The sequence below is a fragment of the Mesoplodon bidens genome (genome assembly GCF_964165515.1).
Source record: "Mesoplodon bidens genome assembly, chromosome: X".
NCBI classification, from domain to species: Eukaryota; Metazoa; Chordata; class Mammalia; order Artiodactyla; family Ziphiidae; genus Mesoplodon; species Mesoplodon bidens.
Genome location: NC_138163.1, coordinates 116833598 through 116851313, shown reverse-complemented (window position 1 = coordinate 116851313; position 17716 = coordinate 116833598). Strand labels below are relative to the sequence as shown.

Below are 17716 nucleotides of genomic sequence, written 5' to 3'. Positions count from 1 at the left end.
TTATATGAGATATTGAGATACTGTCAAATTATCAGTCCTGCATTCTTTTCCCCTGTCATCATGTCTCTGCGTTTGTTTGTTCTAGCACTAGATGACAACCTTGGCAGCAGAAAATACTGATTTATATCTCTTCTATTAATAGGACATCTAGAGAACTCAGGAATATATATTTGGTTATGGGGAAAAAACCCTGCTTTTATTTACCAAAATATGTTTATTTTAATGAACAACCATCATATATGTGAGGCATATATATATGAAACCAGATATAACTTAGAAGGTGTTCTTTGAAACTAAGGCTTATGTCATAAGAAAGAGCATTAAACTCCCTAAAATAATTTAATAATCTTGCTCATTTTTTTCAGATATAGAAGATTTTCTTTCCATAAATCTCTTTTCTTTAAATCAAGCTTCAAAGCTTTTAGCTGATCTGGTTTACCTCTGTCCATAGCAAAATTTTTGAGAACCATAACTTGGCCTTAAAGCATGACATGAATCAAAGTCTTGCCTTTAAATAAATAATTTAAAATACTATATTATCTAAATAAGTCATTCTTTCTGAGCACTGGCACTACAAACTATTCTCTTTAGTCAGAACTATAACTTAAACTGAAACTCAGTTACAACAGTTAGAAGCTAGATTTTCTATTTTTTTGTCCTCATGACATTTTTATTCATTTAAGAGGCATGTGGAGCAAGGATCAGGTATAGGAACTAGTTGGCACTCAGTTCCTAATTCTTTTCCCTTCTCTCTCACATCTTACCAAGACTCTGGAACCTCAAATGTATGCACAGGGTAGTTAATTTTTTTTTTTCCAGAAACCAATTGAACTTGTATTGACATCAGCTACATGACTCTTCTTAGTAGCCTTATGGCAACGGATAAAGTGGCTTGACCCAAGATAACACTGATTAGACTTAGCAATGCTACTTTTAAATAAAACCAACCCTATTTTCCCCAAGGTGGCTTAGATTTCATAATGGTCACAAACTAATACTACAAATAAAACATTTAAAATTTTGATCCAAGCCTTTTCTATCCTCCCACACTTGAAAGGTACCTGATGAACACCAATTTCCCAATCCTAGCATCACTAGCTTACAAACCTTAGGGTTCAAAATTCCCTTCTCATTTACCTAATGTTCAATTTCCATCAGTTTCAATATACACTAGTGTAAATACAATGACTATTTTGCATAAAGTTAAGTATTCTACAAGTCACAGAGTCATGGGATTGAACCAGGAGCTCCCACCTTTTATGTGAACTTCAGTGGTACCATGGAGGCCAAGGCAATTTAATTTAGGTTAACCAGGATTTGTTTCAATTTGTAAGAGAAACATCTTGCAACAGGTTTATTCAATTCTCATAAAAAATGGTGGCATTCCTTTACTTTTCGCCTTTTGGAAGCAGCAGTTACATATATGGAATAGTAGATTAAGTCTAAAAATGTGGGCCTTGGTCAACTTTATTTTTCTGCATATGATCATGATAAAGGATCATGACATCCTTTACATTTCCAAGGAAAACCAATTTAAAGTTTGTCCTTGCCAAACTCCATAAAACAGCCATTTTAGAGTAAACCAGCAGAGCACTGCATCACCCAATAAAGCTGTAGGTTTCATCACATGCACCAACAAATCTACATGGCTAGTTTCTGCACTCCTCTTCTACAGAATTTTACACCTATTGTACCAAACAGCATTTTAAACACGGACATATCAACTCCCTAATAAAGCAAAAACAAAGGCATTTCTGTTATTAGAAACAAGATACACCATCACTTAAAGTCTTGAAACATTATTCCACTTTAATTTTCAGAATTTGACAATGCATTCAATCAAACAACCTGCAGACAGCTAGCTTTAACAGACAGATTAAAAAACACTTTTAAGCAGACATGGATGTCCTAAACTGTTTATTAGGTAAGAATTTTACAAACATTACTTATATTAGCGGCAGCGGTGGAGCTGGAGAGTATTGCGCCTTCTCCAGACTGAGCAGCGAGAACCGCGGATCCTGTGGTGGAACTTGTGGCCCTTGCCAAGGCTGCGGCTCTTCCTGCCTGCAGACGTAAGCCCCCGCATCTCCCTGTGCTTGTGGACTGGTTTGGTGATCCAGTGGGTGTAAGGGTTTCTTCTGATAGCTTTATGGAATGGATCGATGAGGATAACCTCAAAAAATTTGTACGTAGAATCTTCACCAACCGAGTAAGAATTCAGGACTCTCAGGGTCCCACAGTGGCGTCCACTTTGCTCCTTGGCAACAGACTGAAGGCTTCGAGCAAACTTGATCTGGCTGACACCATGGTGGACAGGCGTGCTGTAGGTGGCACCCTTAGGAACTGGGCGGTTGCGGCCACCGCGGTGCACATGAATCCGATATATGACATAACCTTGCTTAGCCTCGTAGCCCAGCCTGCACGCCTTGTCGGGCCGGGTGGGGTGGGGGGTGGTGCAGCACTGAGAGCTGGCAGTACTGCCAGCAGCGCACCCTGAGCAGAAAGCGCATCACGTCCGACTGCTTCTTCCTCCATAGCTCCTGGATGTACTTGTAAGCGCCCGTCTCGGCTCACCTGATGGCTGCCGCCAAACGGAAAGGAGGGACCCTTTCAGTAGCTAAATTTTAACCTCTGCTGTCATGAAGAGTTTGTAGCTTAGAAACCAGTTCAATTCATCATCCGTGTATTAAGCACCCATTATGAACAAGCCACCATGTTAGGGATTCAAAGATGAAGAGGACATTGCCTTATCCTAATGAAATTATATCTAATTGGACTTCTACATACTGCATAGTTAAAACCACTTCCTTACCACCACTAACCTCAATCACATGTTCTTCTTTTGTATTAAGAACTAGATATATCTGTATGGGCCCCTGTTCATTGCCTGCTCTCAGATCTCTTTGAAGCCCATTTCTATTGCCTGTAGCTTAGATCTTTCTCCCCTCTTTCTGAATGCCAGAGCTCAGCCACTTACACACACCATTTTGACCTAATAAACTGATGGATAACTTAATCCGAGTCTCAGCAGACAGGATGCCTCTTTATTATATAATTATATAACCCAGAGCAGGCAGGAATCTTAAATTTTCAGTATCTGTGGCCAATATTTTTTCTGTCTTTCATTGACTTTGTTATTGTTTGAGATCATTTGTCAGGATCCGTATACTTCCTTGTATGAGGGAGTGTCTAACTTCAGGAGGTTATATTCACAGAGACTTTAGAATCTGAAGGTTTGGGGAGACCTTCAAGATGGCGGAAGAGTAAGAGGGGGGATCATCTTCCTCCCCACAAATACATCAGAAATACATCTACATGTGGAACAACTCCTACAGAACACCAACTACTGAACGCTGGCAGAAGACCTCAGACCTCCCAAAAGGCAAAAACTCCCCACATACCTGGGTAGGGCAAAAGAAGAAAGAAAAAACAGAGACAAAGAATAGGGACGGGACCTGCACCAGTGGGAGGGAGCCGTGAAGGAGGAAAGGTTTCCACACACTAGAAGCCCCTTCGCGGGCGGAGACTGCAGGTGGCGGAGGGGGTAAGCTTCAGAGTCACGGAGGAGAGCGCAGCAACAGGGGTGCAGAGGGGAGAGCGGAGAGATTCCCGCACAGAGGATCGGTGCCGACTGGCACTCACCAGCCCGAGAGTCTTGTCTGCTCACCCGCCGGGGCGGGCAGGGCTGGGAGCTGAGGCTCGGGTTTCGGGTTTCGGTCGGAGCGCAGGGAGAGGACTGGGGTTGGCGGCGTGAACACACCCTGAAGGGGTTAGTGCACCACGGCTGGCCGGGAGGGAGTCCGGGAAAAAGTCTGGACCTGCCGAAGAGGCAAGAGACTTTTTCTTCCCTCTTTGTTTCCTGGTGCGCGAGAAGAGGGGATTAAGAGCGCCGCTTAAAGGAGCTCCAGAGACGGGCGCAAGCCTAGGCTATCAGCGCGGACCCCAGAGACGGCCATGAGACGCTAAGGCCGCTGCTGCCTCCACCAAGAAGCCTGTGTGCAAGCACAGCTCACTCTCCACACCTCCCCTCCCGGGAGCCTGTGCAGCCCGCCACTGCCAGGGTCCCGTGACCCACGGACAACTTACCCGGGATAACACACGGTGCACCTCAGGCTGGTGCAATGTCACGCTGGCCTCTGCCGCCGCAGGCTCGCCCCGCCCTCCGTGCACCTCCCTTGCCCCGGCCTCAGCGAGCCAGAGCCCCCAAGTCAGCTGCTCCTTTAACCCCGTACCGTCTGGGCGGGAAGAGACGCCCTCAGGCGACCTACACGCAGAGGCGGAGCTAAATCCAAAGCTGAACCCCGGGAGCTGTGCGAACAAAGAAGAGAAAGGGAAATCTCTCCCAGGAGCCTCAGGAGCAGCGGATTAAATCTCCACAATCAACTTGATATACCCTGCATCTGTGGAATACCTGAATAGACAACGAATCATCCCAAATTGAGGCAGTGGACTTTGGGAGCAATATATATTTTTCCTTTTTCTCTTTTTGTGAGTGTGTATGTGTATGCTTCTCTGTGTGATTTTGTCTCTATAGCTTTGCTTTTACCATTTCTCATAGGGTTCTGTCAGTCCCTTTTTTTTTGTATTTTTTTTTCTAGTATAGTTTTTAGCACTTGTTATCATTTGTGGATTTGTTTTTTGTTTTGGTTGCTCTCTTCTTTCTTTTCTTTAATTACTTTTTAATTTTTTAAATTTTTAATAATTATTTTTTATTTTAATAACCTTATTTTATTTATTTACTTATTTATTCTTCCTTTCTTTCTTTTTTTCTTCCTTTTACTCTCAGCCATCTGGATGATGCTTTGGCTGGGTGTCAGGCCTGAACACCTGAGCTGGGAGAGCCGAGTTCAGGACATTGGTCCACCAGAGACCTCCCAACTCCACGTAATATCAAACAGCAAAAATCTTTCAGAGATCTCCATCTCAACGCAGAGACCCAGCTCCATTCAATGACCAGCAAGCTACAGTGCTGGACGCCCCATGCCAAACAACTAGCAAGACAGGAACACAACCCCACCCACTAGCAGAAAGGCTGCCTAAAATCATAAGGTCACAGACACCCCAAAACACACCACCAGATGTGGACCTGCCCACCAGAAAGACAAGATCCAGCCTCATCCACCAGAACACAGGCAACAGTCCCCTCCACCAGGAAGCCTACACAACCCACTGAACCAACCTCAGCCACTGGGGGCAGACACCAAAAACAACAGGAAACCAACCTTAGCCACTGGGGCCAGACATCAAAAACAACAGGAACTACGAACCTGCAGCCTGTGAAAAGGAGACCCCAAACAGTAAGTTAAGCAAAATGAGAAGACAGAGAAACACACAGCAGATGAAGGAGCAAAGTAAAAACCCACCAGAGGAAACAAATGAAGAGCAAATAGGCAGTCTGCCTGAAAAAGATTCAGAGTAATGATAGTAAAGATGATCCAAACTCTTGGAAACAGAATGGAGAAAATACAAGAAACGTTTAACAAGGACCTAGAAGAACTAAAGAGCAAACAATGATGAACAACACAATACATGAAATTAAAAATTCTCTAGAAGGAATCAATAGCAGAATAACTGAGGCAGAAGAATGGATAAGTGACCTGGAAGATAAAATAGTGGAAATAGCTACTGCACAGCAGAATAAAGAAAAAAGAATGAAAAGAATTGAGAACAGTCTCAGAGACCTCTGGGACAACATTAAATGCACCACCATTCAAATTATAGGGGTCCCAGAAGAAGAAGAGAAAAAGAGACGGACTGAGAAAATACCTGAAGAGATTAGAGTTGAAAACTTCCCTAATATGGAAAAGGAAATAATTAATCAAGTCCAGGAAACACAGACAGTCCATACAGGATAAATTCAAGGAGAAACACAAGACAACTATTAATCAAACTATCAAAAATTAAATACAAAGAAAAATATTAAAAGCAACAAGGGAAAAACAACAAATAACATACAAGGGAATCCCCATAAGGTTAACTGCTGATCTTTCAGCAGAAACTCTGCAAGCCAGAAGGGAGTGGCAGGACATATTTAAAGTGATGAAGGAGAAAAACCTAAAACCAAGATTACTCTACTCAGCAAGGATCTCATTCAGATTCGATGGAGAAATTAAAATGATTACAGACAAGCCAAATCTAAGAGAATGAAGCACCACCAAACCAGCTTTACAACAAATGCTAAAGGAACTTCTCCAGGCAGGAGACACAAAAGAAGGAAAAGACTTATAATACCAAACTGAAAACAATTAAGAAAATGGTACTAGGAACATACATATCGATAATTACCTTAAATGTAAATGGATTAAATGCTCCCGCCAAAAGACATAAAGACATAGACTGGCTGAATGGATACAAAAACAAAACCTGTATATATGCTGTCTACAAGAGACCCACTTCAGACCTAGGGACACATACAGACTGAAAGTGGGGGGATGTAAAAAGATATTCCATGCAAATGGAAATCAAAAGAAAGCTGGAGTAGCAATTATCATATCAGACAAAATAGACTTTAAAACAAAGATTATTACAAGAGACAAAGAAGGACACTACATAATGATCAAAGGATTAATCCAAGAAGATATAACAATTGTAAATATTTTTGCACCCAACATAGGAGCACCCCAATACATAAGGCAAATACTAACAGCCATAAAAGGGGAAGTTGACAGTAACATAATCATAGTAGGGGACCTTAACACCCCATGTTCACCAATGGACAGATCATCCAAAATGAAAATAAATAAGGAAACACAAGATTAAAAGGACACATTAAACAAGATAGATTTAATTGATATTTAGAGGATATTCCATCCAAAAAAACAGAATATACTTTCTTCTCAAGTGCTCATGGAACATTCTCCAGGATAGATCATATCTTGGGTCACAAATCAAGCTTCGTAAATTTAAGGAAATTGAAATCGTATTAAGTATCTTTTCCGACCACAACACTATGAGACTAGATATCCATTACAGGAAGAAATCTGTAAGAAATACAAACACATGGAGGCTAAACAATACACTACTAAGTAACCAAGAGATCACTGAAGAAATCAGAGGAAATCAAAAAATACCTAGAAACAAATGACAATGAAAACATGACGTCCCAAAACCTATGGGATGCAGCAAAAGCAGGGAAGTTTATAGCAATACAATCCTACCTTAAAAAACAAGAAACATCTCAAATAAATAACCTAACCTTACACTTAAAGCAATTAGAGAAAGAAGAACAAAAAAACCCCAAAGTTAGCAGAAGGAAAGAAATTATAAAGATCAGATCAGAAATAAATGAAAAAGAAATGAAGGAAACAATAGCAAAGATCAATAAAACTAAAAGCTATTTCTTTGAGAAGATAAAAAATATTGATAAACCATTAGCCAGACTCATCAAGAAAGAAAGGGAGACGACTCAAATCAATAGAATTAGAAATGAAAAAGGAGAAGTAACAACTGACACTGCAGAAATACAAAGGATTATGAGAGATTACTACAAGCAACTACATGCCAATAAAATGGACAACCTGGAAGAAATGGACAAATTCTTAGAAAAGCACAACCTTCTGAGACTGAACCAGAAAGAAACAGAAAGTATAAGCAGACCAATCACAAACACTGAAATTGAGACTGTGATTGAAAATCTTCCAACAAACAAAAGCCCAGGACCAGATGGCTTCACTGGCTAATTCTATCAAACATTTAGAGAAGAGCTAACACCGATGCTTCTCAAACTCTTCCAAAATATAGCAGACGGAGGAACACTCCCAAACTCATTCTACGAGGCCACCATCACCCTGACACCAAAACCAGACAAAGATGTCACAAAGAAAGAAAATTACAGGCCAATATCACTGATGAATATAGATGCAAAAATGCTCAACAAAATACTAGCAAACAGACTCCAACAGCATATTGAAAGGATCATACGCCATGATCAAGTGGGGTTTATCCCAAGAATGCAAGTATTCTTTAATATATGCAAATCAATCAATGTGATACACCATATTAACAAATTGAAGGAGAAAAACCATATGATCATCTCAATAGATGCAGAAAAAGCTTTTGACAAAATTCAACACCCATTTATGATAAAAACCCTCCAGAAAGTAGGCATAGAGGGAACATACCTCAACATCATAAAGGCCATATATGACAAACCCACAGCCAACATTGTTCTCAATGGTGAAAAACTGAAACCATTTCCACTAAGATCCGGGACAAGGTTACCCATTCTCACCACTGTTATTCAACATAGTTTTTGAAGTTTTAGCAACAGCAATCAGAGAGAAAAAAGAAATAAAAGGAATCCAAATCAGAAAAGAAGAAATAAAGCTGTCACTGTTTGCAGATGACATGATACTATACATAGAGAATCCTAAAGATGCCATCAGAAAACGACTTGAGCTAATCAATGAATTTGGTAAAGTAGCAGGATACCAAATTAATGCACCCAAATCTCTTGCATTCCTATACACTAATGATGATAAATCTGAAAGAAAAATTAAGGAAACACTCCCATTTACCATTGCAACAAAAGAATAAAATACCTAGAAATAAAGCTACCTAAGGAGATAAAATACCTGTATGCAGAAAAGTATAAGACACTGATGAAAGAAATTAAAGATGATACAAACAGATGCAAACAGAGAGATATACCATATTCTTGGATTGGAAGAATCAACATTGTGAAAATGACTATACTACCCAAAGCGATCTACAGATTCAATGCAATCCCTATCAGACTACCAAAGGCATTTTTCACAGAACTAGAACAAAAAATTTCACAATTCGTATGGAAACACAAAAGACCCCGAATAGCCAAAGCAATCTTGGGAAAGAAAAACGGAGCTGGAAGAATCAGGCTCCCTGACTTCAGACTAGACTACAAAGCTACAGTAATCAAGATGGTCTGGTACTGGCACAAAAACAGAAATATAGATCAATGGAACAGGATAGAAAGTCCAGAGATAAACCCATGTACATATGGTCACCTTATATTCGATAAAGGAGGCAAGAATATATAATGGAGAAAAGACAGCCTCTTCAATAAGTGGTGCTGGGAAAACTGGACAGCTACATGTAAAAGAATGAAATTAGAACACTCCCTAACACCATACACAAAAATAAACTCAAAATGGATTAAAGACCTAAATGTAAGGCCAGACACTGTAAAACTCTTAGAGGAAAACATAGGCAGAACACTCTATGACATAAATCACAGCAAGATCCTTTTTGATCCACCTCCTAGAGAAATGGAAATAAAAACAAAAATAAGCAAATGGGACCTAATGAAACTTAAAAACTTTTGCACAGCAAAGGAAACCATAAACAAGACCAAACGACAACCCTCAGAATGGGAGAAAATATTTGCAAATGAAGCAAGTGACAAAGGATTAATCTCCAAAATTTACAAGTAGCTCATGCAGCTCAATATCAAAAAAACAAACAACCCAGTCCAAAAATGGGCAGAAGACCAAGATAGACATTTCTCCAAAGAAGATATATAGATTGCCAAAAAACACATGAAAGAATGCTCAATGTCATTAATCATTAGAGAAATGCAAATCAAAACTACAATGAGGTATCACCTCACACCAGTCAGAATGGCCGTCATCAAAAAATCTACAAACAATAAATGCTGGAGAGGGTGTGGAGAAAAGGGAACACTCTTGCACTGTTGGTGGGAATGTAAATTGATACAGCCACTATGGAGAACAGTATGGAGGTTCCTTAAAATACTAAAAATTGAACTACCATACGACCCAGCAATCCCAACTAGGCATATACCCTGAGAAAACCATAATTCAAAAAGAGTCATGTACCACAATGTTCATTGCAGCTCTATTTACAAAAGCCAGGACATGGAAGCAACCTAAGTGTCCATCGACAGATGAATGGATAAAGAAGATGTGGCACATATATACAATGGAATATTACTCAGCCATAAAAAGGAACGAAATTGAGTTATTTGTAGTGAGGTGGATGGACCTAGAGTCTGTCATACAGAGTGAAGTAAGTCAGAAAGAGAAAAAAAATACCATATGGTAACACATATATATGGAATCTAAGAAAAAAGAGAAGAAATGGTTATGAAAAACCTAGTGGCAGGACGGGAATAAAGACGTGGAGTTACTAGAGAATGGACTTGAGGACATGGGGAGGGGGAAGGGTAAGCTGGCATGAAGTGAGAGAGTGGCATGGACATATAAACACTCCCAAATGTAAAATAGATAGCTAGTGGGAAGCAGCCGCATAGCACAGGGACATCACCTCGGTGCTTTGTGACCCCCTAGAGGGGTGGGATAGGGAGGGTGGGAGGGAGGGAGATGCAAGAGGGTAGGGATATGGGGATATATGTACATGTATAGCTGATTCACTTTGTTATAAAGCAGAAGCTAACACACCATTGTAAAGCAATTATACTCCAATAAAGATGTTAAAAATAAATAAAATAGAATAAAATAAATGTTTAACTCTAGTAAGATTTTCTAATTTAAAAATAGTATAGAAATTATGCTTAAGATAGGAGGAAGCTTTTACAAAGGTATGCAAAATAAAACATAATTGACTTAAAATAGCAATGGGTATCAACAGAACACAAGGTATAATGGGGATAGTAGATGGGGTTTGGGAATGGAATAAAATTCTGATAATATGGTGGCTCCTTTTCTTACTATCTGTGTGATACTCATCAGGTTATTTAAACTCTCATGGCCTCCGTTTTGTTAAATGTATTAAGTACAAAGAGATAATAATATCCTCTTCTGAGAGTTAGTATAAGGATTAAAGCATTATGTAATATTTGTAGGTTGAACCATATGAAAAATTTCAAGATTCAACTTTTGGAAACCTACAAAATTGGCAATTTTCTTATGGTTCACAATCTTAATTATATATAAAGCTCCTTGTACACAGAAACCACTAAATAACGTGTAGCTTTTGTTATTTCTGTGGGAAACCTGGTAAAGAACTTCCCCTTTCATCATACCTCCTACTGCACCTCCAGAAGCTTGGTAGTAGAAACAGAGAATCTGCTTTGTTCTCTCCCCTACCTCTAAAAATGTTATAATTTCCCTACCACAAGTTTTTGGGTGGTGATTCAAGTGTATCCCATAGGGGAGGGGCTAAGATAGAAGTAACGGAAAAGTAGGTTGACACTTCTGTGATCTAAAAAGTGAGAAACAGGATGTGAGCTAGGGTGTGCTAAGAGTGAGAAAAGATTGCTATTGATTGAGGAGAGGTTTGAACTTCCTTGGTTTGTGAAGATGCAACCAATTTAGGTTGGGAGGAGGGATACGTATTGGCTTTTTCTATCCCTATTTCTTTCTATTGATTCTATTGATGAAAAAATTAATCAATAGTCAATCTAAGAAAGAAATGGAAAATTTTATTCCAGCCAACCTAAGGATTATAACCTGGGAGATCGTCTTTCAGTAAACTCTGGGGACTGTTCAGCCCATTACAGGTCAAAGCACAGTTATGTAAGTTTTTGAGAGAAAAGGGTTATATGCTAAATGACGTATTATTGATGGTTTACACAATCCAGATCTACATGTACAAAGTGAATACTGGGCTGTGTGTCATTGTGGCCCCTTACAAGATTAAGAAGGAAGGTTATCTGCTAAGGAGGTCTGGTTAATGCAGATGCACAATACAAACTAAATAATACTAAAGGAGAGGGAGGAGGCCCAAGCAGGCAAAAAAAAATTTTGTTTAAGTTTTTCTCTTCTTGCCATAAAATATGAATTCTATTTCATCAATTCTTTCCGTAACTGCTAGAATGACTGACAACCCCTCCCCCCTGCAGTTCCTGTTTTGCCCATGGGTGTTTTGCAGTGCAGTGAATTAATGGAGAGCATTTGTAAAGAATTCAAGAGAAAGTCTCCTCCCTTTTCCTCTTTCCATAACTCTTCCTACAGTAAAAGGCAAGGGAAGCCTCCGAAGCAACCAAAAGGAAGACAGAATGAATATTCCATAGGGGTAAAATAGATATGGGCCTGGGGCAGGCCAATCAGGGCCACTCTTCCCAGGTGGGGGCTCATCTATGTCTATAAATTTTCTCTTACCTTTAATTATTCATTTAACACACACTTGTTGTCTTCCCAAATAGACTGTCAACAACCTAATGTCAGGGGCCACTTCACATTTGTATGATTTTCCTCCCTCCTCTTTCATCTTGCTACTTAGTTTACTTTTCCCATTAATTTAAAGCAGTAGAGTTCAATAATAATACATTAACTGCAAAAACCAGTAAGCCTCTTAATTTTAAAACATCTGCCTTCAAGCTCTTTGATTCTCTCATAGAAAGAAAGATCCTACTCCTGTTTCATCTATTTTGTTGGGTCATTTCTTCTTGCCGTAGCATTTTCTAAGCAGAGCAACTGCTTAATTTCCTTCGGAGGATATCCTCTTCTACACTTCAAGACGTCTATTAAGCTTGGATAGTTTCCTTTGTTATGGCTCAATAGCCTGAACTCCTTCAGTTTTTTTCAGAAAAGTAATTTCCTATCCTTTAATCTTTTCAGTTGATCTTCCCTGGATCCTTTATAGTTTCTCCCACATATTTTTATAAATGGGAAGATTTAAACTTTGTCTCCAAAGGTTCCCAGGAAAAAGCTGCATAATTAAACACTTTCCTCTACCAAAGTTCAATTCCCCTCAGGACGAATAGAACAATGCCTTTGTGTATAGCTGCTTGGGTCTGGTGCAGTTCATGTTTAATCAGGGTATACCTAAGGCTTTTATAATCAGTGCTAGAGCTCTGAAGTCTTTGGTGAGAGTGCCATCCTTAAGAATTCTGACTTTGTGAAGGATTCTGACATCATGACTCCAAGTGCTAGGGCTAACTTTAGGGCTTCAGCAATCTCTACCAAAGAGAGGTGTGGTAAAGTAAAGATGAACACAAATTTTTTGGTCGTACTTCCAAGGAGAAGTTGAGTATATATTTCCTCCCCTTAAATCTGGGCTGGCCTGTGACTACTTTGACCAACAGAATATGGAAGAAGTAATATTATGCCCAGGGTGGCTTAAACAACAAACATTTTGTTTCTCAATTTGTTTCCCAGTTCTAAAGTCTGGGAAGTCTAAAATCAAGGTGTCGGCAGATTCTGTTCTTGGGTAGGACCCTCCTCCTGGCTTGAAGACAGCCACCTTTTCACTGTATTCTCACATGGCAGGGACAGAGAAAACTCTTGTGTCTCTTCCTCTTTTTAAAGGTATTAATTTCATCATAAGGACTCCACTTTTTATGACCTAATCTAACCCTAATTACTTCCTCAAAGTCCCACTTACAAATATCATTACTTTGGGGATTGTGGCTTCAACGTATGAATTTTGGGGGGGGGGACACAAACATTCAGTCCTAACCTTTCAGAGGACTAGCAGCTACCACTTCTATCCTCTTGAAGCCTCGAGAAGCCAAGACCTGCCTCAATTCTTGACCTGTAATATTTTAAGAGATAATAATAAATTGTTCTAGCAAGTCACTAGTTTTGTAATGATTTGTGATGTAACAATAGGTAATCAGATCAGGAAAGAAACACAATTTCCGTTCTCCATATTGCCATCTTTTCTGTGTGTCCCTCAATATCCCCTTATCATGTAAGTACCTTTAAGTACTTCAGCTAAGAGGATGTGGTTGTGGCTGTGACCTCTGAGGTTAATGTAGAGGGTTCGATAGTTATCATATAAACAAGTATTTCTCCAAGGACTTAGATTTCTAGGTTTCTTGGCCACCACAGTTAGCTTCTCCTGGGACACTGGGAAAGACCAAAATGCTAAATAGGCAATTTTATTGCTTTATGGCTGTTTCTGCTATTTTCAGCTTGGAGCCCTGAGCTTCCATGTGAGAAGTACGATCACCCTGCTGCAAGAGACCACGTGGAGATAAAATGTAACTTATCTATCATCATGGGATTAATATAAGCTCAACTCCAACCTGTTCTAAGTCAAAAGGTAAGTGTTGTGTCTTCTACTTTTACATGGAAGAATGATTGCTAATTTAGTTTTGTTACAGGAATAAAGTTATAATAATGTGATGGAGAATGTGGTTACATGTGTACAGGAAGGAGGGGGCAAAACTGCAGTATATCCCAGTATTCCTTAGTCTATCCATAAGGACCATGAATACTGAGTCCTAAATGTCAGGGTCTTGGAACAGATCTATTTATTGAGGGTGCTGTGTACATGTTATTCTCTTTTCCCATGGCTTCCCGACTTAGAGCTCCCACTTGGGTTACATTTTCTAAAAACTTTTGGAAGTCTCAAAGCTTGATCTGAACAAGAGGATTACACACTGCAGTATTTCTAGTCAGTGAACAGGACTCAATCCTCCTAAAATAATCTTCCTCCACTGGGATTGCTCTTCACTGACCTGTCTCCTCTCACTGCTACTACATCAGAAGTAGGGGCTTATTTCCTATTGGTTCACTTGTCTAAGGTCAGGAAATCAAAAGATTTAGTTCCTATGGATCCAACTATTTTTAAAAAATATTTCAGGGTATGTCAATATAGCTACCAACACACTTTCACTATCAGCAATCACCAGTACAAGATTTTCACTTTTCTGCCAAAAGCATGGTTGACATCTGCACTCTTTCCCCATCTCTTAAGGTGTGAAAATAAGAGGTATTTAAGAAATCACATATATACACAAAAACAAATCTACACACACACTAACAGTTAGTGTGGCTGGGGCAACTGACATGAATTTCTCAGTATTTTAATCCATCCTCTTGTGATGGCCTCTGGCTACTCAGAGGTATTTCTGGTATAACGGGAGCAATGATGCCCTGCCTGAGGAATATGTTTGAAGCCAATCTTTCATAGTCAGAGGCACCAAAGTAAGCCAGTCCAGAAAGTCAAGCCAAAGACATTTACAGTGTGTTACACTTAGACCCGTGGTGAATAAACAGATGACTGAGATTGTGCAGAAGTATGCTCAGGGCCTGCTCATCTGGAAACTAGAAAATTCAGCAAGGACAGTTCAATTGAATGTTGGTGACAGAGACTGGAGGCTGGTTGAAAGTTGGGCAACCTTTGGGCTTTTCTGAAGTAGTGGAATAGATTTTCACTCACTCCTGAACTTTTAAAATGCAACATGCAGGCGGTATGTTGGACTGAGGGAAAAACATTTGGAACAGACACTAATCACTGTGTTTCAGAAATCTGGTATGGCTGGATATCCTTAGGCTGGGAGGGCTCTGAAGCTTAGAGAGAGCCCTCCCAGCCTAAGGATATCCAGCCATACCTGATTTCTGAAACATGTATGTTTCAGAATGCATGTATATTAAACCTTATGATTAATTATTGGATTCTGTGGACTTGAAGAGCCAATACATTGGTATAAAGAAACTTTTAGGTCAAGAGGAAATATAAGATAGACTGAAAAATATAGTCATATTCATATTACACACTGACAGTGCAAGAAGGACAGATATGGGCACCTGGCAGAAGCAGATTTTCCATGAGGCTGAGGAGTCTCTAACTTCAAGGCCCTGTACTTGCTGGTGACTTTTTCAAGGGCCTTGAACAATGTGTCCATACAATCACGTGCTTTGTAAAATTTGCAAATTAAATTATTTTTTGTAGTCACTGTTTCTTTCCATTGTGACATGTCTTCTGTCACATTTTCCTTCTGTCTATTCCAATAGTATGGCCAAAAAACTTTGGGGATATGACTAGGGTGAAGGTGAGTTGGGAAAGATTTACTTTGGGATATATTTATGTGATTTTTAGCCATGTTCAAGAAAAGTTCTTTCTAGCCATCCATATAGCAATGGCTTCCAAGAAAACTCCTATAGTTCCCCATTCTGTCTGACCCAGTGCAGCTGTGACAGGGATATGCAGGACCAGAAGTAGTACTGTGACATGAACATGCTCTAAGGAGCTTAGGATTGAAAGTTTGTGGATAGGGGAGGAGAAACAAGGTTTGAAATGTCTTAAACCAGGAGCTAGGCTGTGGGAAATTCTTCCACTCATCAGTCACACAATGTTGTAAGGGAAGGATCTGGTTTCCACTGATGCTTGTCAAAGTAGAAATTCTTTCCAGTCAGAAACTTATTTGATAACACAGTGTAAGGCATTATAAATGTACCATACTTTCTCCCCTGTTTGATAGGGGTCATGTGAAAAGGAATTAATCTGAATTCCTACTGGTGTGTGTAGGGGGAGAGGGGAAGAACCTGTAATATTATGTAGTATTATTACCATCTCCTAGTAATGTTCAGAAAGTTGCATGCTTTATGCATCCAAAGCATTTGATTGTGCCTTAATGTATCCATTCTGATGAAGCAACAAAGCATCCCCACTTTGTTGGAAGGAATTCTGGGAGATCTAGATAAAACAGTACACAAAATTGCCACACATTCAGCAAAACAAGAAAAAACAAGATTCTAGTGACAATTCACCTAATGCTTCTCCATTAATAAACCAAAGTATGTACGGTAAGAGTAATTTGATTATACATTATTTTAACTCATTACAACGTAGCAGCAATTTATAATGCATTTGAATTGTTGTTCTGTGGCTTCTTCATAAACACAGACACAGTTCCACCTGGATCTTACTAGCTATGTGAACTTGGAAAAGTCATGGAACTACTCTGGGCCTCTGTTTCCTTACCTCTAGAATGGAAATAATATCTGCTCTCTTCATCTGTCAGGCTGTATTAAGAGAAATCTGGTGCTATATTTGTTACAAGCATTTGTGCACTGCAAAATGCTATCTAGTATTAATACTAAGTCTTTAGTGGTGATGGTCTGAAAAAGGAAATATCTCCTATTTACTTCTTGGATTATCCCCACTTCTAGAAAACCTGATTATATTTTGTCTCAGCACAAATAATTACTGCAGGTTTCTCAAGACAAAATTTTAAAATTTATCTCAAGTCAGCCAGTGCAATAATACAGAAAGAAAAAAACTTAAAAAAAATCATAATGCATTGAGTATGAGTTGTTTTGAAATCCTTCCTGGGGAATAGCAATTAAGTCTGCTTCCTTGTTATACTGAAGATACAGTAAGCCTATTCAAAGCAGCTTTATCTAAAGAAAAACACTATCCATTATAAGGAAATAGTGATTTTTTTCTACATAAGAGTGAACTCAAGCCATCTATTGTATCTCACTTATGGATATTATCTCAAACATATGTGAAAAGTAATAAACGACATTCTGACATGTAAGTGTATTAACAGAGAGAACTGGCTGCTAAGGGCTCTCACCCAGTGGAAATTCCTTAATGCATTTATTGTGATTCAGGTCTAGAAACTCAATGTTTTCAGTGCTTTAGTGTTGATCAGACTTAGGGATGTTGGCCCACGCTTAGCAACTCCCAGGATATTTCAGAGTAAACCTGAATGCTGATCTATTAATTTACAATAAGAAACACAACTGTCAACTTGATTGGAGAGTCAGGTCAGCCAGACCAGCACATTTTCTCCCTGTGGAAAAAAGCCAAAGGAAGCCAACTACAATTAGAAAAGCCTGGTGAGGGAGTTAACAGAATGGCTCAAATATGATAGCCCAAAGCAGATGTGTCTCTTGGTATGGCCAGCCCATAGCAGGGTCAGAGTGGACCATGCATAAATCTTTGCCAAATCAAAGAAAAAATTCACAAGAGTCATGCCTGGCACCACGGCCAGATAGAAGAAAATGTTGGATCTGTACTCCTCCATCCCCTAGAAAATGTGGATAAAGAACGCTAACTCGTAAATGTTAGGATTACT

General features: G+C 39.4%; 1 pseudogene across 1 annotated transcript; it reads right to left on the bottom strand.

Annotated features, from left to right (window-relative positions):
- Positions 1-1808: 1808 nt before the first annotated feature.
- On the bottom strand, positions 1809-15535 carry LOC308609474 (large ribosomal subunit protein eL15-like; annotated as a pseudogene). Its single transcript has 4 exons — positions 15412-15535; positions 13602-13751; positions 13360-13434; positions 1809-2569 (listed from the first exon to the last, which is right to left on the bottom strand). The product of its transcript is annotated as a large ribosomal subunit protein eL15-like (transcript).
- Positions 15536-17716: the final 2181 nt, after the last annotated feature.